General features: G+C 41.6%; 1 protein-coding gene across 6 annotated transcripts in view; it reads right to left on the bottom strand.

The window, feature by feature from the left end:
- Nucleotides 1-27087, bottom strand: part of HIVEP3 (HIVEP zinc finger 3) — a 447252-nt gene that overhangs the window by 344836 nt on the left and 75329 nt on the right. For 3 of the 6 annotated variants that reach the window (XR_004681691.1, XR_004681692.1, XR_004681693.1), the window contains one exon: nucleotides 12614-12725. The exons of 1 other annotated variant lie outside the window; for it this stretch is intronic. The gene's annotated coding sequence lies outside the window, so the exon portion shown is untranslated. Of the gene's footprint in view, nucleotides 1-7574; nucleotides 11908-12613; nucleotides 12726-27087 lie in introns of those variants that run through there. 2 more of the 6 variants (XR_004681690.1, XR_004681694.1) reach the window with 2 other exon arrangements.

Here is a 27087-nt window from a genome sequence, read left to right as displayed (position 1 = left end):
AGAAAGGAAATAGAAGGGGCCACCTGGCGACAGGCTGATGGGCGCACAGACAGATAAAGCGGGCATTCCAGTCTCTGGAGAGACAAATAAGGAAAGAAGCTCGACTAAGTATTTACCCAAGAGAAATGAAAAGATGTGTACACACAAAAGCCTGTCTGTGAATGTGCGTGGCAGCTTTATTTACAGTAGCCCCCAAACAGAAAACAACCCAAATGTCTCTCAGCAGGTGAGGGGACAAAGAAATGGCAGCACCTCCACATGCGGGAGTGTGACAGGGCCATGCAGGAACGAGCTGCTGATAAACACAACAGAAATGAGTCTCAGGAGCGCTGTCCCGAGTGAAAGAAGTCAGGAGCCATGAAAGCACCCGTTGTAAGATTCCATCTCTCTGTAGTTCTAGAAACGGCAGAACTCTAGTTTCAGAAACCCGAGCGGTGGTTGCACAGGGAAGGGGGTGGGAGGAAAGAACGGACAGCAAACAGGCACAAGGGAACTTCTAGGGGATGGTGGAGATGTCCTGTATCTTGACTGTGGTGTGGCTGGAGATGTTTGTCAAAACTCACTGAATTGTACATATAAAAGGGTGGATTTTATTATATGTACATTATGCTCAATTTCAAAAAGAGACTTGATGTCATCCAGTCCCACCTGAGATGTTCTGGGTTCCAGAATGAGAGTTATATATGTTCTGCTTCTTTTGCTTATTTCCTTTTTTTTTTTTCCTTTTCTTTCTCTCCCTCTTTCCTTCCTCCCCCCTTCCTTCTTCCCTCCCCTCCTTCCCTCCTTCCTTGCTTCTCTTCTCCCTCCCTCTCTCTTCCCTCCCTCCCTCTCTCCTTTCCTCTCTCTCCTGAAAGCCTACTCTCTCCTTGTCCATGCCAAGCTAGTGGCAGGCCCCTGAGCCCCAAGCATTTCCAGCACTGCCGTTACAAATTAGTGGAAATGATCAGACATCCAGCCTACTTCAGAGGGGCAGCTGTTCAGCAAAACTGGCCAGTGACCCACAGAGAAGGCTGGTGAGCCCACGAGGCTCTCTCATTGGGCTCCTCTGTGGCTTCTGCCTCCCAGATAGAAAGTATGCATATATTAGATGCAAAAGAGGAAACACCTTTCCAAGAATTACTTGGCCTTGGGAGGAAGGGCGGTCATTTGTCTCTGTCCAGGAAAAATATCATTCACCCTTGAATTGTTCTCTCTAAAACCTTTGGAAATGGGGTTAGGGGTGAGGGGATGCAGCAGGGGAGAAAAGGAGGTAGAGAGAACAGGGAAAGCAAATGCTTTCTGGTGTACTGCTCTGGGGTAGTGGCAAGAGGAGCCCCTACCATCTTAAACCCTGAAAAGGATGGAGGGAGAGAAGAAAGCCTTCACCCAACCAGTTTCTGCCAGGCTCCCTAATGCCAGGGGCAGCCCTGCCCTAGCCGGATGAGAGGTGAACGCAGAAGTTAACAGGGCAGGCAGGCAGCAGGAATGGGGACAGAAGAAGAGACTGGCATTGTTCCCTTCGGTGGGTCTGCAGGGGGCCCATGGCAGCCGGAACGTCCATCTGCTATGCCCCACCATTAGGAGGCTCACAGGAAGGGAAGGGGACAATGACAATCCAACAGCCCCTCGCTCAGAAATACATCAGGAAGTGAGCAGCAGGGCCCACCTTCCCAGGAGTAAACCACATGAGAGTAACCAGTCAGGGCTCTCTTAGATAGACCCCTCCTAGCAACAGAGAGTTATAAAGTCTCTCAGCCAAAAAGAATGCAAGTTGAGTTCAGCCAAGCACAACCCAGCCACATGGACAGTGGGAGGGTCTGGGGATGTCAGCTGTCTCCAAGTCCAGCTTGCTGGAAGTTGAGACAGCCAGTCTTAGAGAACTGGATGCTTGCACTTCTTTCTCTGCCCCACCGCCCCTGCCCGCAAAAGAGAGTTGGTCCCCAGGTGGGAAGGCCTATCATTCAATAACAAACTAAGAATGAAGAGATAAGGGTAGCATGAAGGTGGGACTCTGGCCCAACACCCGGCGGAGGTGGGGCGGGGGACGACAACAACAATAAACCCTAGCTATCCAGAAGAGGAAAGGTAACAATTCTGAGCATTTAGCCCTTAGTGAGTGGAAAAGCAAAGAGACCATCTCTAATCCTAATTAACTCTTATTCCAGGTTTGGAAAAAAGCTGCATCCAGAAGAAATGCCCTGTCAAAACAGGACAGTCAATGTGTGGAACTGAAAATCAGCTAAAAATCCATCAGTTCTCCCACGTTACCAAGAAAGAAGAATTAATCCCCTAACAGCGGATGAACTTCTCCATTTAAAGGCTAAACTGTTAACTACTCAATGTCACTCATTTCTATTCTGGTAAGACTCTTCTTCACAGGTTTAAAACATCCCTACTCCATCCACTAGCACCAGTTAGTCTTCTATCTTCGCCTGGAAGAAACCTGTGCAAGGTACATTACTAAGAACAAGCCATCATATCTACTGAATGAATCATGGAATAGACTGACCATTGAAATAAATGTGTATCAATTCATCTATCCTGTCAATAGACTCAGCATAGTCTTTCATGTTTGACAAGTGTTAAGGTTTAGTAGGTGGGGTATTAAAGAAAACTCTACAGAGTTTCTCTACAGAGAAAACTCTGTAGACTTTTACTTACAAACCCTGTGGACTAGATATGTAGGCACCTCTACTGAAAACAACAAAGAAAACTGGATACTATAGAGAAATATCTTTTTGAATGACTAATGAGCTGGGAAGTTTATAAGATACATTTAGCAAGTGAAAAGTAAGTAAAAGCTAGAACCCAGAATGGGAGCCAAGCCTTAAAGCCAGTTTGAGGATCTCTGCCAAACAAAGTGACCTTGAGATTCATCTTTTGTGGCCTAAGGAGATAGGCTGAGAATTTCCCATAAGTGATAAATGATACTCTCACATGGATCCTGGAAGTCTAATGAGTACCAAGTTTAAGAAACTAAAAGAAATATGCACTCAGGTGCATCTTTGTGAAGATGTCGAACACCAAAGACAAAAAAACAAACATTCAAAAGTAGAGAAAAAAGAAAGATTATTCTCAAAAGAAACATAAGACTGACAGTAGATTTCAAAGATGATGGTGGAAAACAGAAGGTGTTTGAGTAATAATTTCATTGTATTGGACAGAAAATAAATGAAAACCTAGAATTCTACCCCGAAAAGATAGCTCTCAAAAACAAGGGAGAAGTTATTGTATTTTCAAGCAAAGAAAAACAGAGAACTTGTCACCAGCAGACCCTCAAATAAGAAAATTCTAAAAAAATGTATTTCATACTCCCTCAGATAATATTAAACAAAGCAAAATTGGTAGAGCTCTATTAACGTCAGTCAGAATAGACTTTAAAGTCTTAAAGACTTAAAGAATCACTAGAGAAACAAATGCCACTCCATTATTAAAGATCCAATTCACCAGAAAGATAAAACAATTCTAAACTTGTAGGTACATATTAACAAAGGCCTGAAATATATAAAACAAAAAACTGGCAGGACCATAAGGGGAAAGAAAAATCCACAATCATAGTGGGAGATTGTAATGCACTTCTCTCAATGACTAATTGATCAGGCAGACAAAAATCAGTGATTGACAGAAAAGATTTGAACAACATAGTTAAGAAGTTTTATCCAGTAGAGTTATACAGAACTATATCTAACAATGACAGAATCCATGCAACATTGTGAAAACTGACCACATACTAAGCCTCACACAGTAAGACTCAACAAATGTAAATACAAAAGGTTGAATAAAATTTACAAACAACATTTACCAACCATGATACATTTAAGTTAGAAATCATTATTGAAAAGTTTACAACAGGGCACCTGGGTGGCTCAGTCAGTTAGGCGTCTGCCTTTGGCCCAGGTCATGATCCTGGGGTCCCGGGATCGAGGCCTGTGTCAGGCTCCCTGCTCAGAGGGGAGTCTGTTTCTCCCTCTGCCCTCACCCCATTCTCGTACTCTCTCTCTCTCAAATAGATAAATAAAATCTTTAAAAAAAAAAGGTAACAACACAGGAAAACAAAGAGAGGTCAGGACATGAAGAAACACAGGTACACATAATTTATGAGTCAAAGAATAAATAACAGTAGAAATCATAAAATACTTAGAACCAAATGACACAAACATATTCCATATCAAAAACTGTGTCATGAAGTTAGAATGGAAATACATAACCTATAATGTTCATAACAGGAAAAAAGTCAAACATTCAACTTAAGAAGTTCAGAAAGAACAACAGACCAAACCTAAATAAGTTAGAATGGAGAAAATAATAAAAATTAGTATAGAAATTAATTAACTAGAAAGCAAAATAAATGACAGGATCACAAAGTCAACAACTGATTCTTTAAAAGATTAATAAGATAGACAAAATTCTGAAAACGGTATTCAACAAAAAAATATAGAGGGCACAATAGTATTATAAGTGAAAAAGGGACACATCACCATAGATGCTACAGAGCTTAAAAGGATAAAAAAGCATATTATAAATAACTTTATGGTAAAAATTTTGAAAACTCAAGACAAATGGATAAATTCCTAAAAAAAAAAATCTAACTTACAAAATCAATTCCAGAAAAAAAAAGATTAAAATCTGAAAACAGACCAATAAATATTGAAGAAACTGAATCAGAGGTTAAAAATCTCCAGGGAAGAAAGCATCCCAGCCCTACATAACTCTTTTTGAGGAGAAATAAAGAGAAAACATTCTACAGCTCACTTCACAAGTCTAGCAGAACTGGATACAAAAGCCTGACAAGGATAATATGACAAATGAAAATCACAGTCCAATACATTCATGAATGAACATCCATAGATGCACAACTTCTAAACAAAATAACAGTAAAACAAATCTAGCAATATATAACAAAATGAATCCACCATGACCAAGTCAGGTTTATTCTAGGAAAACAAGATTAATTTTACATTGGAAAATAGTTGACCAGACATTAACAAAGTAAAGGAAGAAAAAAGTACATAAATTCACTCCAAAAATGCAGAGAAAGTATTTTATAAAGATCTATTTATGATTTAAAAAAAAAAATACTTTGCAAACTACTGAAGAATGGTAGTTCCTTATTCTGATAAAGAATATCAAATCCATAGAGAACATCATTCTCAAGGGAAAATACTAACCATGAAAGGCAAAATTAAAACCTTTAGAAAGGCAATACAAGAGACTGTTTTATGACTTTGCCATAGGGAAAGACATCATTAAAAAGACACAAAAAGTTCAGTGATAAAAGAAAGATTGATAAAATTTTATTACATTAAAATTCAGAACTTCTGCCACTCTAAAAATACTAAAAAAGGTCCAGAAATATTTCACAAACTAGGAGAAGGTATTTCCAACACTAAGAAATAGTGTCCAGCATACATAAATAACTTCTACAAATAAATGAGAAAAATACGAACTACCCAATTTTTAAATAAATGGACAAGAGACTTGAAAAGGCACTTCACACACACACACACACACAACCAAAAAGGTCAACAAGCATATGAAGAGATGCTGAAACTCTTGAGTAATCAAATGTATACAAATTAAAAGCAGATATGATACTATTATACACCCACAAGACTGGCAAAAATTTCTGACAATATCCAACAAAACATAAAGTACTAGCAAGGATACAGAGCAAAAGGAACAATTATACACTGCAGCTGGGTATAGAAACTGGTCAAACACAATAGAAATTAGTTTTTTACTGAGATAAAATTCACATAACATAATGGAAATTAATTTTGAACTAGTTTAGTAGCACTGAAGAGGCCCACAGTCTATGACCAGTAATTCTACCCCTCCGTATATTCCCTAAGTAAGCTCACATACATGTTCACCAGGAGGGCTTGAACAAGAATACTCACAGCAGCATTATTTAAAATAGCAAAAAAAAAGTGGAAGTAACTTCAGTGTTTGTTAATAATAGGATATGTAAACCACAATATATTCATTCAGTGGAATATTACAGTTCAACAAAGTGAAAAAATTTCAGCTAGTACACTCAGCAACATGAACAAATCCAGGAATGAGACATTTGACGACTAGTCGAGCCATAGTCAGTCAGAGGGGATCCCAGACGCTGTGTGGGAGCTGGGTCCCAGGACCCCCGGCTGGGCCAGGTGTGACTCCCTCCAGGAAGGTGAAGGGACTTGAAGAGGTCTCATGAGGGCACTCGGGGTGGGGCGGTGGGTTGCGGACGGGTGGTCAGGCGATCAATTTACCACCAACAGATACGGAAATATTTCACTAGTGTGGCAACCAGAGCAGGAGAGGTGGTCTGCATGGGCTAACTATGAACACAAGAACACAGGAATGCCAACAGTATAATTCCATTTCTATAAAGTTCACAGACATACACAACTAGAATACTGTTTAGAGATACAAAACATAAGGGGGTAAGACAACAAAAAAAAAGCATGGGGAAAAGAAACAGAAATATCCAGAAAATGGTTATCCCAAAAGGAAAGAGATGGGACAGGATGGATCAGGGTACCACTCTTCAAAGGTAAGAGTAACATTTCTTGTAAGTTGACTGCTAAGTACCTTTACACGTTATATACAGTTTATAAGTGTTCTTTTGAATCTAGTGGCTATTTTAGCAACGCTACTTAAAAAGAAGTTCATGGAGAAAAACTTAATAAGACACTCCTATGACAAATTGCTGTGGTTCCTGCCCCATCTTTTCTAGTTGCTTGGCAAAGATGATCTCCTCAGTTGTAACTGATGGAGCTCTTAAAGTCACTTAAAATTCTAAGAGCTTCCACCCAAATCACTTCAGAAACATCCTTGCAAGAATCTCTCCAGTAAGGTGCAGCAAGGCCCAGTCTCCAGAATACATTCGCTCTGACTCTTTTATTTAATGTAATCATAATCACAATGCTGGGGTGTTTTGTTTTGTTTTGTTTTTAATCTCCTGGAATCTCTTGAAATTCTGAAATCTTTAAAATGAGGGCATGGAGCAAATGACTCCATCCTGTCTCTCTTGCCTAGATTTCAGTGGTGATGCTCTCATTTTAAGTCCTTTGCCATATGCCTCAGCTATGTGATGCCCCAATTCTCTTCATCGAGATTTGCTGACAGTCAGGGGAAGATTCTAAGAGTGTATTAAGTATACATTGAGGGCCAGGAAGTGCAGGGAGTTTGGGAGGTTGCACGCATGTGGTTTGTTAGCAACTCCAGCCATGCCTGGCGTTTGTAGCTTCAAGTTACTTTTTCAGCTATTGGTGAACAACCCCTCATGGCAAAATCTCTTCTCCAGAAGTATTAAATGTTAACGCTGCATCGCAAAGCTACAGGGCAAGATCAAGTCTCTCAGCTAGAGAGGGAGCCCGCCAGGAAAAGAGAAACTCTCTGGAAGTGAGATAAACTTTATTTCCTTGAGTGCCTGTTGAAAAGGCAAGTAATCGGTGGCCTGGAAAGAATCCTGGGAATCTCTTCTCTCTGGCCAGAAACCTGATTCAGAAGGAAGCCAAGGGCCTGTGCAAATATTTCTGCCTTTGCAAATGTGGGGATCTGCCAAAAGGTTGAGATCGGGCCATAGAAAACGTCAGGGTCTGCTGTGTTGACTCTGGGTTGAGGAGGTTTTCAGAATTCTTCTCCTTTTAAAATTCAATCAGTTCCTCTTTATCAGGGATCCTCTGATCTTAAGACAGCTTTAGCCTCTCATGCCAAGCCTGGGAGTCCCATGAATGGCTGAAGAGACTCACCTTCGTGACAGAGGCTCAGCAGAGCATGTCTTGCACTTCTAACACTACTTTTATTTTTCTTCATCGCTATTATTTGCTTAACAGTCACGCACACATTACTCGTTTTTTCAAAAATTGGCCCTGAACCCCAATTCAAGGACCCATGTACGTTCAGAGAGTTCCCAAGATTCCTGAGACAAACTTCCCTGTGCTTCTCCCAGGCTTCACTCCCCAAATCTGAGGGGCATTTTTTTCAGTTCATCTCCACTGCACATCTTTGTAGATGTAAAGCCCCACTCTTGTCCTTTTTCTCAAAAGAATGCCCGCCACATCTGGTACTTTGTAACACTTAGTAATGACGGGAAGAATCACATCACTATGCAGGCATGGTTTTCATCAACAAGCTGGATCTATGGCTCGAGCACATATTCCCAAGTGGGACCCTCCCAAACGGGCAGCCCTCTGGGGAGTGGGGTTCAGTCACCTCCCACCATTACTTCCTCTGCCTTCCAAGCCCCCTGATTTTGGAGAATACCCTTTTCTCTACATTAGTACATCAGTAACCCTTTGCTTATATATATGGAACTTCTGGACAGTTCTGAGCATTTCTGATCATACTCAATGGCCTATTGTCAACAGGTTTTAGGTTTTTTTTTTTTTTTTAGCGAGTTCAAAAGTGTCTTCAAATGATTTACCAAATGATGAATTTATGTGTACCTAGAAACTGAACAGTTCGGCTACTTTATTTTTTTTTAAGATTTTATTTATTTATTTGACAGAGAGAGACACAGCGAGAGAGGGAACACAAGCAGGGGGAGTGGGAGAGGGAGAAGCAGGCTTCCCGCTGAGCAGGGAGCAGGATGATGCGGGGCTCAATCCCAGGACTCTGGGATCATGACCTGAGCTGAAGGCAGACGCTTAATGACTGAGCCACCCAGGTGCCCCCAGTTCTACTTTAAATTAGTGTCTTCACATTTTTGACATATGCATCAGATTCAAAAATACTCTTTAAAAAGTGTCAGCCTTCAATTCACTGTCCTCTGCTTTTGTTTTTCCTATTGCGTTTGTTTTTGGAGTAAATTGTTAACTTGGGAAATTGGCATTGGGTCAGGCAAAGCTGAGCTCTACTGGTGTAACTCAGATATCCTTCCAGTTTTGAGCACAGTGTCTGAATTGCATAAACACCACAGTGTAGCCTGAGAGTGTTGTCATGACATCTTGAACTCATTCTTCTGACTAGTTTTTAAACAGCACACTGGTAGTGGGGAGGCCACAGAGCCTACCCTGACGTAAGAGACCCATGCCACTAGGGGTGACCTTTCCTACTTTGTCTTCTCTATCACTGGGTCTCTTCTGATCATTTCCAGCACTAAAGTCACCAAGTGGGAAGGCTCTAAGTGTGTCTCCGGTCACAAGAAGACAGGTTGGGGCTCCCATGTTTCCCTCTCAGTATTTTCTGTAGATCAAACGTTAAAACATAAGCACTGCTAATACCAGCATAATGGTTCCCTGCTAAATTTCAGCAAAAGGTCATAAAGTTCTCAATTACTTTCAACAGGAGTGCTTTACAGTTACGATTTTGATCAGAAAGCCCTTGGTTGTCCAGAAACCTCAAGGGTTCTGTTATCCTTCATAAATGCATTTTTTCCTTTAAGAATCATGCTAAAAAAAAAAAAAAAGCATTTGGGGTATACTGCAAAAGCTCATGCCTTCTTAAATTGGACACACAGAATGTCATTCAAACTGTTCTTGATGCATAAAGGACATTGTGAGCATCAGTTACTAGGCTACAAAACAGAGTTCGGAAGACCTTTCAAGATACATAAAATTTCATTGTATTGCTTATATTAAATACTTATATTAGATAACCCTAAAATTCTATGCTTTTAATTCCTGTGCCTTTTAAATTTTATTTCATTTTTTTTTTTATTTTTTCTGTTTCTTACGTTACTAGTACTTCTTACTGGCACTTACCCGAAAGAACTTTAATAACCCCTATACTATACTGTGTCAATCTCTTCCAATTTGTTAGGGGTACTTGGCAAATTAAAACCAAGCCCCTTAGAAATTTACATAAACGAAGACTCCTGAAAGAAAGTATGAAATGTTCTGCAGTGGTCAAAATCTATGAGTTGTAGCTCATGGATGTTATGACATCCCCCCTGGCTAAGTGAAATTGTGCAAATGTGAGTTTCAGATTGCTGTGATGTTATCCTGATCCTGGCTGGCTACAGAGCACATGTTACCTTTCAGCCCGTGTCATTTTCTGCTCAAGATATTTCGGTGGGCTTGGTAAGGCTATGATGAGGATATCCACTTTACAGATAAAACACAACATTGGTCAACATGTGGCCAAGCCTGGCCTGAAACACCAGCGCTGCCTGCTCATGCAGCCAGTGTTCCCTGCCCTACTTTCCCTGGGCTTCTGCAGATTTGCAAACATGCTCTGATCCCCCCAGAAACGGAAAGAAGGACAGCATGTCAGAGCATCCCTGGTGGACATTGTGGAGGCAGAAAAGAACCTGAAAGACATCAGGAACTCAAAGAGCAGGAAGTGGGAGGCAAGTTCAAAGCTATCCAGCTGTCACACGGCTTTCTCTCCGTTATCTCCCATCAAGTTGGGGCCTGGAATCTGCCAGGACTTCAGACTAAATGCATCTTCTTCTTGCAGGGAACTTTTACACACTCAACGCCTCAAAAGCCCACTTGGCCAGGACCCCGAACACAGCACACCCTTCTCCACTCCAAGGAGGGTGGCTGCCTCTGCAGCACAAGGGGCGGAGATAAGCCAAGCACGGAGCCAGCTGAACACAGCCTGATCTGCTGCCCTGTGGACACGTTAGTAGCTGGCTCTGACAGCGGACCCACCAGGGTGCTGGAGGGAAAAAAACAAGTTTAGCCTGAAGAGGCCAGACTTTCCCATCAAATTAATAAGTCTACCCAACAGCCCTAGGCTGAGGTGCTAAGGGGTGTGATAAAGGAGCCCCATGTGACAATTCTATGTCTTCTGGGTGCCTTCACTAAGCAGAATGGGGAGGAAGAACAGAGAGTAAAGTGTCATCCATACCTTCCCCTCCTGCCTGCAGCTCTCCATATCGCAGTGGGACAGCTGTTCTCCTATCTGCCCCCCAAAAAACCCCCACAACATTTTAATGCAAGAATGCAAAGGGTCTCCGGCCTCTGCCAAAGTCATCACAGTTTTAAAGAGCAAAGGCCAAGCAGCTCAGCTGCCTCTGAGGTTTTCTCAAGCCCCACAGGGTGGCCCAACCCCAGAGCAAAACTGAAACCCCAGCGGGGCAGAAACTCTTCCCTTCCGGTAGGCATGAAGAACAGCTGGGACCTAAAGCAAGTGAGCCTGGGCCAGTCACCCTGGATTCAGGATGGTGCTCTCCCTTCAGTGAGGAACCCAAGGGGCCCTGCATGGGTGATTCCAACCTTCTACAGGCTAAAGAGTGGTGGGATGACCAAAGGAAAATTCAGACAAGCAATGACTAGCTGAAAGGGATGTGGGAGGGTCTTCAGATCAACACCAACCCCAAGCCAATGCCACCCTGTCCCCAATAAACACGTGGTCTTTGCCCCTGTGTGTGTCACAGAAGTTGCTCAAATTGCTCCACTTTTCCCCACACTCTCCCTGCCCCCCAGCATACACATAGTTACATAAAAACATCTTAAACGTGGGACCCAACTCCTTCAGTCCGGGGGAGGACCGGGAAACGATGGGGAGCTGCTGGGGCACACGGTCTGATCATTAGTTGGGAGTTACATAATCACACAGACAAGGGCTGCAGAAGGTTCCCTGGAGATCAGTTCAGCACACACCCCATTCTCCGCCACCCCCCACCCCCAAAGCCCAGAAAGCGAGCCAGTTTTAACACAACTGAAGCACAAGATGTGGCTTGGAGCGGGGGCGGGGGAGGGGGGTGCGTTTCCCTGCTGCTGTGGCAATGCCAAGGGCTGCCAGAAACAGACCCTCCTGCCTGCAACCACTGCCCCCAAAGTTCCAGGGACGGCCGAGCCACAGAAGTTGTCCTGACCTGCAACGTAAACCGAGGCAGCCACGCTCAACGAAACCAACGCGCGGCCTCCCAGCTCCTCGACACCACTTGGGTCCCAGTCTCTGCGGGTTCAGGCTGTCCGCCACGCTCAGCAGTCCCCAGGCAGCCCGTGCAGTCTCAGCCGGGGCCATTCAGCGCCACCAGTGTTTCTAATTTTAAAAGATGGTAAAATGTGGGGCACAGCTTGGAGAGGGGGGCACCCGCTTTGCTAGCGGTAAGGCAAGAATCCCCAACAGAGCAGGAGTTTGGTTTCTGTTTGGTTTTGTTTGCAGGGGAGGCAGCTTGTGATTCTGCTTTAGGAACATGGGGAGGGGGGTGGCGATTAAGGGGAGAAGGGAAAGCTCTCCCTCTGCTTTGGCACACAGCATCTCCCCGCACTCAATCTCCTTTTCGGCAGCAGAGACCGCTCAGGTGGCCCTGAACCACCCCGGGGCAGCAGCGGGCAGCGCAGGTGCCGCGGCGGCGAGGTGACCGCCGGGCCGCGGAGGCTCCCGAGCGAGCCTGGGGCTGGGGGGCGAGGTGGGGGGGCCGGGGCACGGGTGCGGGGCGGCGGCGGGTGAGCGGGGAGCGCGCGGCGCGCACCGGGTTACAGCCGCCGCCGCCGGGATTGACGCGCGGGGGTCCCTCGAGGCTCGCACCGCTCCCCCGGCACCAGGCCGAGCAGCCGCTCTGCCCACCAAGGGCACCGCACGCCGCGCGGCCGCCCACCCGGACACCTTGCCCAAGAAAGGCAACGACAAGATGGAATCGCAGCCCGCGATTTCACTTCCCGGTGGCGGCCGCAGGCAAAAAACACAATAAATAAAATCAAGCGCACGGAATCCATCCGCCGAATAAAAATCCAGAGTCCCCTACCTTCGGCCTTGGGATGGCAAACTGGTCCTGTGTTCTCTGACCCACGGATCCAGCCCCTTCTTCATGAATTATTCCGGTCAGTCGGGAATTTGTGCGTTTTTTTCATGAACACCTGTTTCAAGTAAGGGGTAAAGACCTTATTGAAAGAATTGTCCTTAAAAAATAACGTGTGCATACATATGTCCATCCAGGCATGCATGCGTGTTTGTATACACACATATGCACACAGAATGTACATGTACATTGAAGCACCAAACTAGGCAGTTGGATAATGGGAGAGTCGGCTGGTTGTGAGCATGCTCACGCCGGGAACAGATCCACCCTCTGTTATTCCTCTGAATAAATATAAATCACGATCAGAAACCCAAACAGTAGCATCCCTCTTGAATTCCTGCCGCTGAAAAACACGGAATAAATTCAGACCGCAGACACAGAATCTAATCAGCAGCTGTTTGCTGAATCCAGAGCCAACCCATGCCTCGCCTGTCTTTTCCACTATGAGTCCAGACCTTTTTCTGAAAGGGGTTTTAACCTTTTAAAGATACAGTACACCAATTACCACTTTTGAATAGCTATTTCTCCAAGCGCAGGGAGGCTAGTCCCATGCCTACAGCCACAGGGCAGGATTGCATAAAGTGATAATGATTTCATTTATCTGTGGCTTTTGAACAAAATACAGCGAAAGAGAGAGAGAGAATGCAAATGCAAGGTATAAACCTAGAGACATTTATTGCAGTGATGGGCTTCTCGGGGACTAATAAGCATGTTTATGTAAACACTATGATCCTTCACTTCTGAACACACATATTCACAGGGTCAGACAATGCAGGGGACACCTATCACCCCTCGAAAGCCCCTAACTGCTGTCAGAGGACCAGGAAGCCTGCCAAAGAGGCTGAAGGAAGTGGGGACTTGTGCCACCTCAAGAGTTAACCACAGGGTTAACTTATCCTACAGCTTCAGGTGCCCTGTCCTCAAACTAAAGGATCCTTCCAGCACTGTTTCTAAAGTATAATGTAATCCAGGACCAGATCTTATTCCAAGACATTTTTTTTCTCCAACCAGAATCTGGAATCAAAACTACCACCTGAACCTTTAGAGTCTCTAAGATTCAGACTTAGGCCCTTCTTCAAGATTTTGTTAACAACACTTTTTTTTCAGGGCTAGGTTGAGCACAGAGATAGAAAAATGCAGTGGGGGAGGGGGAGGTAACCCCCAGCCCCAATTTTTTTTTTAATTATTCATTAAGTATTTCAGCCACCCGGATGGTATTTGTTCCAGTTTTGTTTTGGCTTTTAAAGAGGTAGCACCGAGAAGGAACCAAAACTCCTAACCTCACTTATGTTTGAAAGGAAGGAAAATGCCCTTGACAGTTGCTTTTTCACCCCAGGAGCCCCCAAGCTCTAGAATGGCACTGGCTGCTTCTCCTCTGGTTCCCACCCAGCAGCAGTAGCAGCTTACCTGAAGAGCAACCCTGGGGTTCCTACAGCCACTCCCTGGGGCACGTCCCTCTAGCCCTATAGCATCAGAGCACATTCCTTCCCTTGGCAAACCACTAAAACCAATGCGCCGTCCCCCTCCCACATCGTGGCAGGCACTGCCTCTGCTGAGCCCTCCCAGCCACACACACACACTCTCTCTTCTCTCCTCTCTTCCAGGGCTCTTTAGCAGAAAATTATCATATTTCATGTGTCATCGCCCTAGCTAGCTGGGCCCATCCCTGATTGGCTGGGCGCTGGCAGCCGGAAATGTCACCAGCCACACAGGTTGGAACTAGCTCTCCCGCGGCCACCAGCGACCTGAGCCCAGGAGGCAATGTGACAAGGCTCAGACCTACCACAGGGAGCCCGGCACTCCTCTCCCTGGTCTGGCCCCTTGCCCTCTCCCGGCTTCTCCCTGTACCCAGCCCTGGGGGAGGGCACTGCCAGGGGATGTGGACCAAGTCTCCAGCCACGCTGGGAGCCAGAGCTGTCTCCAGCTGCAGGGAGAGAGGGAGATGCTAAAATTCCTGCTCTTCCCAGCATGTTGGGGAAGAAACAAGAGATGTCTCCATTCGGTTTTAAAGATTTGGAGAAAGTGTTCCTGACAAAAACAGTCTCTCACATTCAAAAAAAAAAAATTATCAGTAAGGCTGGGTGAAGACAAGATTTTTTTCCCCCTTGGGAGTTTATCTGCTGCTGTTCTTTATTCCCTATCCAACATCTCCTGCACCAAGGTGTCATCATTGTAATATCCCAAGGCTGTCAGGGAACCCAGAAGGCGGCTCAGTCCATCCTCTTCCCTTAACAGAGAACAGCCCTGACCCTCCAGAAGACTACCAGAGAAGGAAGGAAGCTTCTTCACTTGGCTTTGCAATGCCTCATGGTATCACACAACTTTTTAAGAGTTAAATGGTCTTCTCAGTGCCCAACCTGAGTCACTGTGGCTGTAATTTAAGGTTGGTCCCTCTTGCCCTATCTTCAGCACGTTTAATGTGACTTGCCATTTGTCTCACCTCATTCTATTCTCCTGACCAAATTAAGTCCTATCTCTGGGAACCTTTTTGTGAAAGTTGATTCTCAAATCTTTAATTATGCTGCTTTATTCTCTAGACTTTAGAGAAAAGCCTCCCAGAGCTAGATGAGACTGAAAGGTCATTTGGTCCAGAATCCATATGATGCTTCATTCCCCTCTATTTCCACTCTGGAACTTTGGGTCTCTGGGATGGTAAACTGGACACATACATTTACTCCACTCCTCCAAAAAAATAAAAATTTATATAACCAAAATACAATTGGCAGTGCTGGGAGCCAGAGAGAGATGCCATCAATAAAGCTGACATTTTGGAAAATATGAGGAAGACGTAAAGTAGATGGGATGTGGGTGAGGAAAAGCTGATCAGTGCTGATAAAGTCATGGTTCTGCACAGACCTCCCAAGAAGAAAGTGCACAGGTTTCCAGAAAAGGGTCCTGGAAAATCCCAAGCTCAGAGGATCAGAGAGTTAAAACAAAGGTCATGGGCATCAGTTCAGAAGCAAATTAAAGGGCATCAGGAACTAAGCTGGTTCTCTCCACATGGAATTGTAGTCATCCCACAGCGTCTTTGGAAAGTTTGTCCCTAATACGGGTAGAAGTCAGAGGCTGAACTGGGGCAAGACCCCAGCTCATTTGGGAATGAGGAGAAGAAGGAGGAGGAGGAGGAGAAGGTTATTTAAGTAATCAGATTAGACACAAGATTTAACAGAGAGATCCAGAATATCCAAAATTAGTCTGACAGGAGTTCCAGAAAGAGACAACATTGTTTATGAATGCAATAATCATGGAAGAAAAAGATTTCCTTGAGTTGAAGAAAGACTTTAGGCCTTAGATCATGTAAGTCTAAGTGCTAGGCTGCGTATAGTATAACTGAAAGAATACACGATTCTAGATGTAGGTTGATACTCAAAAAACAAGGAGAAACAACTACAAGCTTCCTGATAGGGGAGAAAAATCAGGCTGCTTAAAAGAAAAGAAAATCAGACTGATATCATACTTCTCATCTTCAATGCTCTGCGAAAAGACAGTGGCACAATTTTTACAGAATTCTAAGAGAATATTACTGTAACTCAAGAATTCTACCAGCTGCCAAACTATAATTTCTCTCATATGTGATGACAAAAGAAAGGCATGTTCAAAGACACAGAAATTATATCACCCCAATACCTTTATTAAATTTTTAAAAAATTATTTGAAGATCTATTCTGCCCAAGAAAAAAAAAAAATAAGCCACAGAATAATGAACTCAAGAAAGGAGAAGATATGTTATATAAGAAAATCTAATGAGGAATAAAGCCAATAAAAGGTGTGGTTAAGTATAAAAATAATTGATCATGTGGTTGTAAAGTTTAAATGTGAGACAGTTTTGAAATATTAGACGGAGATATCTGGAATTAAACTTTCATATGATTTCAACAACAGAAAAATGAAAATCTCAATAGAATGAGTAAGCAAAATCATTTGAATAAAAAAATAGGATGAGAGGATTATTATGGAAGGCAGACAATTAGAATTCCATCTATCTCCTCTCTTCCCACGACCACATTAAAATGATAATAAGGAAGTTCTTTAAGTTGAAATACAGAATGACAAAGAAAACAGTAGAAGACCTATTAGCCAAGAAAACTGAAAAAGAAGGATTGGGGGAGGGGACTGAATTTATCAACTATAAATATACACTTTAATACTATGGTAAATAAAACAGTATATAGCACAGATGTAGAAACCTACAAAATGGATCAATGGAAATGAATAAAGTCAAGTAACAGATTCAAGTGTAGCATTTGCTGAAAACGGAATTTTAAATCAATAGGGCAAAGAATGTATTGTTCAATAAATAATGTCAGACTGTGGTTATTTAAAAAAATATATTACTTCTAGGGGCACCTGGGTGGCTCAGTTGGTTAAGCGACTGCCTTCGGCTCAGGTCATGATCCTGGAGTCCTGGGATTGAGCCCCACATTGGGCTCCCTGCTTGGTGAGGGAGTCTGCTTCTCCCTCTGACCCTCCCCCCTCTCATGTGTGCTCTCTCTCTTTCTCGCTCTCTCAAATGAATAAATAAATAAATAAAATCTTTAAAAATATATATATATATTACTTCTAAATCATACCTTATACAAAATATATTCTATCTTCACAAAAAAAAAAACAAGAAAGAGTAGATGTTATGATTGATCTATAAATCATAGAATGTTATAAAGTTGTCATTTTTTTTCCTAATACTGTTAAAAAGATAATGTGGTTATCCCCTCTCTGCTTAACCACCATTGTGGTAGGCTCCCAAAGATATCCACTTCCAAATCTCTGGAAACTCTATCACCTTATATGGCAAAAAGTGTGATTAATTTAAGGATCTTGAGATGGGGAGATTATCCTGAATTATCTGAGAGGGCCCTAAATGTAATCAAAGTATCCTTTTAAGAGGGAGGTGGAGGGCAGAGAGGAGGCAATGTGACCACAGAGGCTGAGACTGGAGTGATATGGCCACAAACTGGGAAGCCACCATAAGCTTGGAAGAGGCAAAGAACAGAGTCGTTACCTAGAGGCTCTGGAAGGAGCACAGCCCTTGATGACCCCTTGATTTCAGCCCAGTGAAACTGATTTCAGATTTCTGGCCTCCAGAACTCTAAGCAAATAAATACCTTGTTTTAAGCCACCAAGTTTGTGGTCATCTGCTACAGTAGCCATAGGAAACCAATACAGGCACCATGATGAGAGACAGAGTACTTTCTAGGGGGTATAATAATGATTATTGCCTGCAACAACACTTACTCTGTGCCTGGTGCTGCTAAACTATATACATATCTAATTTCATTTAATTTGCATGGGAGTAGGCAGTAGAGAGTTGTGGTTACTATGACTCTAGCACCTAGTAGCATGTAGGCCCCAGCGTGTTATATAACCTTCTAATGCTGCTTTATCTCACCTGGAAAGCAGAGGTAAGGATGGCACCTACCTGATGGGATTGTTAAGAACAAAGTGAGACCATCTATGTAAAGTGCTTGGTGCCCGGTTATAAGGGCTCCATAAATGAAAAAGCCTTCCTTATGCTGGGCTGCAGTCTGTCTCTAGTGCATCCTCTCACTGATTCTAGTTCTGCCCTTTGGATACATACTAACTACTTAACTGTCATTCAAACCTCTGAAGACAATGCTCATCAAGAATCTTAGGTTCTCCAAACTAAAAGTAACCAATGCCTTCAATAATTGTTCTTGCAAATTCATCCAGAGTCCTTTCCCATCATGATCACCAACCCTGAACACATTTCTTATACATCTTAGGGTTTGGTCCCAGGCTCATCACCATCATTGTTCTGGAATAGGAGTTGGCAAACTCCTTTGGTGCAGACTATATATATATATATATATATATTCCATGAGCTAAGAATGGTTTTTACACATTTAATGGATTATAAAAAACAAAAGCAGGGCACCTGGGTGGGTCCGTCGGTTAAGCGTCTGCCTTCAACTCAGGTCATGATCCCAGGGTCCTGGGATCACCGGGCAATGGGCTCCCTGCTCAGTGGGGAGCCTGCTTCTCCCTCTCCTTCTGTCCCTCCCCTGGCTCATGATTGCTCTCTCTCTCAAATAAATCAAATCTTAAAAAAAAAAAAAAGGGCAGAAAACTATTTGCAACCATACATGGCCTGTAAATTCTAAAATATTTACTATTTGGCTGTTTTTAGGAAAAGTTTGCTAACCCCAGTTCTAGAAGATACTATACTTTCACTAACACAATGTAATATTGCCCAAGATGGTTTTTTTTTTTTTTTTGGCAAACAAACCACGCTATTGTATCATACTGACTTAATTGCAAGATTCTTAATTGTTCAATCAGTATCCATTCTCCTCTCCTTATCTAACAGTAATTTTTTTTTTATCTAGGAACAAAGCTACTAGTTAAAGACTACATTTTCCAGCCTGCATTGTAGGAAGGTGTGGCCAGGAGCCTAGATTCTAGCCAATAGGATATAAGCAGATGTGAATTGTAGAATTTCCTACTCCTGCTCTTACAGGAAAGGATCATGCCCTCCCTTCCCTCTTGCCTTTCCCAGTGACTGGAAATGTGAACCTGATAGCCTTCTGTATGAAGGGAGGCAGAGCAACAAGATAGAAGGATCCTGGGTTTCTGGTGCTGTCGTTTCACCCTGTACTGCTTATTATCGGTTTGTGAGACAAATATACACTTTTCATTTATTTACACCATTGTTATTTTAGGTCTATGACAGCAACTGAATCTGTGCCCTAACCAATACAAATACCGATTTCATCTCCCAAGTATCTTTCACATTTGTGGCTGCTAGGCCACACATCTCCCCCATTCTGCACTCATGTGATTAATTTTCTGGGCCCCATCACAAGACCTTACATTTAGCTCCACTATATTTCCTAGTGTGAGAATCACTCCATCATTTTACCCTGACATCTGGGACCCAATTCTGTCATCCCAAGTAGCTTCCATTCTTTCTAATCTCACATCACTCTTCGAAAGGCACTTTAGTTGTAGCACCCTAAAACCAGTATTTATCAACACCTGATGGAGATTAAGAATAATGTAATGGAAAGATAGTGACCTTAGTTTATGGGGAAGGAAAAAACAGATTAAGCTAAATTCAAATGGAGGAGGAGAGGATGGAGATGAGCAGTTATGAAGAGCTTACTATGTTCCAGGCACCCTGTTGGGAATTCCCCCATTGTGTTATGTCATTTAGTAAATATTTCATTCATTCATTCATTTTTAAAGTAGTAATTTTAATTTTTTGAAGCAGTAACTATAAACACCTCCTGCTGAGGCAGAAAACCATAGCCCATCCACAACCCTCTTTGCCTAAGTCCATGTGCACACCCACCCTCCCTTTAGCCACCTGAAGAGTGCGCTGCCAGTATTCCTTGCCAGGCTCACAGTCAAAGATGAAAATACTCCAAGCATCTAAATCAGGAATTATCCAATGTAGGACACTAGACAATATTTTCATAAACCTCTACACTGGGTCATCTTGAGAGAGATAATAAGCTCATGTTGGCTCTCTGTAGAGCTGCATGGCAGAAGGACTGAGCAGGTAGGTTTCGAGTGGTGTCAGACCATCTGGGTTCAAATTCTGTGGACCTTGAGTTAATTGCTTAATCCTTTCTTGCCTTGATTTCCTCATTTGTAAACTAGGGATATAGTATCCTTACCACAACCATCTAAGCCAGATTTCTGCCCTAGCTTGCTGATAATGAAGGTGAGACTTCTGTTCTTTGTCAGAGGGCAGATGCAATAATCATCAGATGAGGATTAAACCCTAGGTTCATTTGATTCCCACCTCATGCTCTTTCCTCTTCCAAAGATAAAGAAGGAAGATATCATGATAAAGGCAGAAAGTAAGTTACCAAATAATGGCAAAAAGGGGGACCTGCCCACCAGAGGTAAGGTCAGATGACCTTTTATGTGATGCCTAAGATGACAGTGAAATGAAGTTAACGGTGGTTTTCTTCCAAATTCCTTAGAGAAGATGTCACAATACCCTAGGATGGCTCAAGTCCTTCTTTTCACATCATTCAGCTTGTCTGGGGGCCTTCATGGGATAGTTTCCAATGCAGAAAAAAACCCAGTCAAGCCCAAAGTGTGTCCCTCTTCTTGCTTCTGATTACCTAAAAGTAAATAATTTGGGACCTAAAGTCACACACACACACACACACACACACCCCAAAACCTTAGAGCACTTAACCTTAGAGCTCCAAAGAGGAATCTAAACAATCCATAGGAGCAGGATTAGAAATCTCAGTCAGACTGGAAAAGAGCTCTGACTAGCAAAGATCATGAACAAACACCACAAATTAGATGTAATTTATTACATTCACCTAGGATCAAAAACTCACATGCCTTTGGGGGCCATACAAATAACATAAGAGTATGAAACAGCATAGTATAAACAAGAGAGAGCTATAGTGATCATGCTTCTCTGTAAATCTAATAAACAAACAAACAAAAGCTGTGTTGGCTAGAAAGGGTTTGAATCAGAAGATGAACTGCCAATTTGTACCCCGTGGCCCCAGTGATCACAGTCAGCTAAAGAAGAGGAAAAAAATTCATCCTTTCTTAGAAAGTTAAAGATAGTTGACTTTTTTTTTTTTTTAAGGACTTGAAATTCATCATCACTTCCAAGACCTAGTTGAGACAGGATAAAAAGCCAAGTAAGATCTCGAAATAGTTAAAGAATGCCTCTAAAAAACAGGATGTCTTCAAATAAGTTGGTAGATGGTCCCATCAGTAACTCTCAGGCTGGAGTCCCAAGAGTGCAGTGAATCACAGGGGGCTGAGGCAGTATGCAAGATGCTCTTCTAAACAAGTCTCATTTACAGGCTAAAGGTGTCCATACTACTCCCTGATAATACAAAAGAGCCTTTATTTCTTTCCTTGGAGCTATTTCATCAAAAGCTCTTCCAATTTTTTGTTTTCTTTTTATTTTGAAATACTTTCAGACTTACAGAAGAGTAGTAAAAATTATACAAAAGAACTCCCACATACCCTTCACCCAGCTTTCCCTGATGTTAATTAACATCTCACGTAACCATAGTACAATGATCAAAACCAGAAAACTGATATTGGTACCATGCTATTCACTACAAATTTTCCTCTAATTTTGTCAGTTTTTCCACTAATGTTCTTTTTCTGTTCCAGGTTTCAACCCAGGATTGCACGTTGCATTTAGTTGTCATTTCTGTTGGGTCTCCTCTGATCTCTGGCTATTCCTAGGGCTTTTCTTGACTTTTATGCCCTTGACACTTTTACAGAGCATTGGTCAGGTACTTTGTAGACTGTCCCTCAATTTGGGTTTGTCTGATGTTTTCTCATGATTAGACTGGAGTTATGGTTTCTAGCAAGAATACCACAGAAGTGATGTGCCTTCTCAGTACATCAAATCAGAGAAGGAGTCATAATGTCAGTTTGTCTGGTATCTGGTGACATTAACCTTGATCCCTTGGTTAAGGAAGTGGCATCCAGGTTTCTCCACTGTAAAGTTATTATTTTTCCCTTTGTAGTTGACAAATATTGGGAGAGGGTATTTTGAATCCATGCAAATGTCTGTTTCTCTTTAGACTTTCACTCACTAATTTTAGGATTCATCATGTGAACTGTCAGCAATTATGGCTGTGGTGCTCCAATGGTGATTTTCTATCTCCCTCAATTCCTCTATATTTATTAATTGGAATTCTTCTATAAGGAGAGTTGTCCTTTCTCCCCATTAAATAACCAGATTATTCTACTTTTGTTTTTATCAATATGAACTCATGGATATTTATTTTATTTTTTGAGTTATATCCTAATATATCCTTTCTTTTCTTTTTCTTTTTTTTGGCTTAAATTGCTCCAGTTTTGACCATTGAGACCTCTGTCATGATAGCTCCTATATTTCACATAATCCTGCTGTTTTGTTGTTGTTGCTGATTAGCACTTCCTTACTTCGTGGCACCACAGATGCTCCAGGATCATCTTGTATTTTCCCTCCTTAGTCTCAAAGTCTACTTTTTCAAGGAGTCCCCATAATTGGAATTTAGAAACTGAGATCTGGGCACTGAGTGTGCCCATTACTACTGCAGTGCAGTTTCTAGGCCATCTCGGTGGATGGTCAGTCTGGCTGGCTGGAGGTTTATTAATTTCATTGATCTCTTCAAAGAACCAGCTTTTGGTTTGATTAATACTTGTGAATTGCTTTTCTATTTCCAATTATTTGACTTTTGCTTTTATCTTTATTATTTCCTTACTTCTGTTTGCTTTAGTTTTAATTTGCTTTTCTTTCTCTATTTTTAAGATGGATGCTTCTATTAGTGGCTGGAGACCTTTCTTCTTTCCTAATATAAATCATTTAACCTATAACTTTCCCCCTAAGCACTCCTTTGGCTGCATCTCACAACTTTGACATGTTGTGTTTCCTTTTCATTCAGTTAAAAATATTTTCAAATTCTTCCTCTTTGATATGCAAGTTACTTAGATGTATGTGGTGTATTTTCCATATATTTCAGAGTTTTCTGGGTATATTTCTGTTGCTGATTTCTGGTTTAATTCCCTTATAGTTCACAAACATACTTTGTATAATTTTTATTCTTTTAAAGTTGTTAAGGTTTGTTTTATGGCCCCCCAAAATACAGTATCTTGTGGTGAATGTTCCCCATGCACTACAAAAGGATGTGTTGTGGAGTATTCTATAAATATCAATTAGGTCAAGTTGGTTGATAACACTGTTCAGATCATTATATTCTTAACGTTCTTCCCACTTCTTCTATCATTTCAGAGAAAAGAACATTGATGGTTTCAACTCAAATTATGAAGTTGTCTATTTCATTTTTCAATTCTATCAGCTTTTGCATTATGTATTTCAGAACTTTATTGTTAAGTACACACCTACTTAGGATTGTTACTTCTTGGAGAATTGAGTCTTTTATAATTATTTAATCACTCTTCATCCTTGAGAACAGTCTTTGCTCTAAAATCAATTTTGTCTGATATTAACATAAAGACTCCAGCTTTATTTTGGTTAGTGTTTGCACAGCATATCTTTTTCTTTCCTCTTACTTTTAACCCATTTGTCTTTATATTTGAAGTGGGTTTTGTATAGTTTGGTCTTGCTTTTTTTAATCCAATCTGACAATCTCTATCTTTTAACTGGTGTGTTTAGACCATTCATATTTACTGTGATTACTGAGATGACTGAATTAAAATCTACTACCTTGCTAGCTACTCTTTTATTTGTTCCATTTTCCTTTATTTTTTAATTTTATTTTTCTATCTTTTTTTTGTTAACCTGGTTTGGGAATGGAGAGTAGAAGGAAGTGTTCTCTGTTGTTCTCAGTCTTAGACAAACACTGCATCACTGAGTCTTGGAGGTGTGGCCTTCTCAGTGATCTTACCCCCCCTCTGGGTTACTTCTGAATCTAGTATGTGTACCTTATTTTCCCCAGGAGTTATGAGTTTTTTCCTGTTCCCTTTACCCAGATATAGTAGGAACGAGTACCCTAAGGATGATAGTGCTCATCCTTACACACATACCACACAAATTAAGGCTTTTATTCATAGGAAAAAAAGAGTCCTGGTGGAGTTTCTTATCCCTCCCACAGCAACTTCTGTTCCTCTTCTCCAGCAATGTACCACAAGGGAGACTATCTGCAGTCTCTCCCAACCATTTCTGTGAGCTCATGGTGGGTTCATGCAGAAATGCCTGCCAGAGGACATGGATCTCCTTTATTTGTGGCCCTCAGCTTCACCCTCTTTTGCTAGTGTGCACTCAGCCAGAATCCACCCATTCATCAATCACCCTGGATGAATTCTTACAGGTGTCTGGCTGCCTCCTGCCCAGTAATTAGGCACTTATGTCTCATTTCTCCCTGCAGATCCTGTCTCTTCCTAAATTCTGACACTGCTGGTTTCCCAAGAACTTCAGTACTCCAGTGGGCTCAAAAAAAGCTGTGAATTTGTTGTTTATCAAGACTTTTTTCACTGTAAGTTTGGGAGTAATTCTCTTTCGAGCTCTCTACATCTGTGAGTAGAAACCAGAACCCTACCTCTTTCAATGTAGTACTTATGCATCTTTTGCAGTAACAATCAGGTGAAGGTATGGCAGGTGGTCAGAATAATCATTGCCTTCTTGGAAACTTCCCTAAGGGGACTTAGCAATGATAGATGTCCCAGAAACACCTCTATCTGTTGTTAATGGTTTGTGTTTTTTTTGTTTTTTTGAGAAATACAAGATATGGGGAAAGTCCATAGGAGTTTAAGTAAAATATACATGATGTACACCAATTTTCATAAAGTGGAAGGTGCAACCTATATAAATTGGATATCAGTCAACTGTAATCCAGGACAATTGTCTGGCTGAAAGCACCTACCAGTCTGCAATTGCCTGGCAGAGAATATGATGCTACACAGCAAACATTATGGTTAGCTAAGAATAAATTAACTCTAAAGAATTTCTATCCCGTTTAAGTCAATTTCAGAATTCTCATACATGTCACATGTCATTAGTGAGAAATATGACAGGTGACTGATTACTCAAAATTAGGCCAATGAAAAAATATCATACTTATGTTTTATTATTTATGATATTTTCCCCAAAGGTAAGTCTTGCCATTAACCATTAACTACTCCATATATTATTATTATTATTATTATTATTATTAATTATCAATAATGCCAGTGCAACAATACCATTTAGTGATCACTTACTACAGGCCAGAGACAATACAAATATTTTCTCATTTCATCACATAAAATTCGGTGAGAAAACCGGGACTCAGAGGGATTATGAAACTTGTCCAACACACAGAGCAATTACGTGTTAGAACCAGAATTCAATCCCAGGTTAGACTCCTAAGATCTTGCTTTTAACTTCTGACCTAGACTGCCCCAGAATAAAGTTAATTAAAATTTTGTGTGGCCCATTGAGTATTTCCCTCTGTCATTTACAATGCTGGAAGAAGTCCACCCTTGCATAAGAGCACAAAAGCATCAGAAATGCCTTATTGGCTAACACCAGTTGTCTGACCAGAAGGACATTTGGTTTCAGAATGGTAACAAGAGATCATTTGTTGAGAGAGCATGACAACTGACCTTTATGAGGTTGGTTTGATAAAAGGCTATAACTGTCCTCCATACTTTCTGAATTTCTCCCTCTCTCTCTGTATACATATGTGTGTATATACCAAATATTCTTTTCTTCCTTATAATACTACATTATGATGCTGTCATCCAGTTATTTATTTGTAGACTCCTTGAAATTATATATATGGTATAATATATATAATGTATACATAAACCACAACTAACTCTTAAGAATAGGGAGCTCAGATTCAAACACAAATAAAAGATATAAATTTTTTTCAAATTAAAAAATAAAAAAGAATAAAGAGCACTATAACATATATACTACCTCTAATGAACAGTCATAGCATGACATTCTAAGCTTATCTTAAATACATGGGTAGAAACACTACTAAATCTACAGGTGGGAGAGAAAAGCTACACTCAAGCACAGTTCACCTTACCTAATCAAGCTGTGTAAAATAAGATAGTAGAGACAATAAGAAGCAATGGAAATTGCCAGCAAGTAAAGAGGAAGAGTGCCACAAAGAGCAAAGGGCAGTAGTTATCTGGAGAAATTCAGTTCAGGGGTAAATGTAAAGCACCCTTTATCACCCCAACATGGAAGACTACCTAAGGTGGCCCTGCCAGAATCTCTGAATTTTAACACAAAGCAATAACTAGTGCTTCCCTACTTTTTCCAAGTCAAGATGCACATGGAAAATGAATCCATTTAGATGACACACTGGGGGAAATAGCCAGAGGCAACTGATCCAGGGGCCTCTGTCACCTCAAGCTCCACCTGGCTTCCATAAGAGGTGGATCATATTTCCACACACCTGAATTCCATTCACAACACACCAGTGAGTGGCTGCCCACCAGGTGGAAAACTGCAATAACTTGTGTCAAAAAGTAGTTCAATTATGTTTGTTTACTCTACTTAAGGAGTTGGGAAAATATGTAATACATCAGAGCAATATTTTCATCAGAAGTGGTTAATGTTAAAACATTTTGATGCTTAAAGGGCAAGCTTCAATTATTAGAAAAATTAACTCTTGGAATGCCTTGCTTCCTGAGGATACAGAAATACAAAATGTGAATGCTCTGCAATGTACTGGGCTTCAAGGTGTTTCCATCAAATCATCCTATTAATCTCAAGATACTGTTTTAAACTCTGAATTAACCTTATCAATACCCATAATGCTTTAAATCCAGGACTATCCTAGCCAGACCAAAGCCTTTGGTCACCCTAGTATTATATTATTCCCCCATTTAGTCTTAACTATTTTTTTAAGATTTTTATTTATTTATTTGAGAGAGAGAGAGAGCATGAGTGGGGAGGGGAGGAGAGGCAGAGGGAACAGACTCCCTGCTGAGCAGGGAGCCAGATACAGGGCTTGATC

Source organism: Mirounga leonina, unplaced genomic scaffold (genome assembly GCF_011800145.1).
Source record: "Mirounga leonina isolate KUSES-001 unplaced genomic scaffold, KU_Mleo_1.0 Mir_173, whole genome shotgun sequence".
Classification (NCBI taxonomy): Eukaryota; Metazoa; Chordata; class Mammalia; order Carnivora; family Phocidae; genus Mirounga; species Mirounga leonina.
This window is presented reverse-complemented; position numbering and strand designations above follow the sequence as displayed.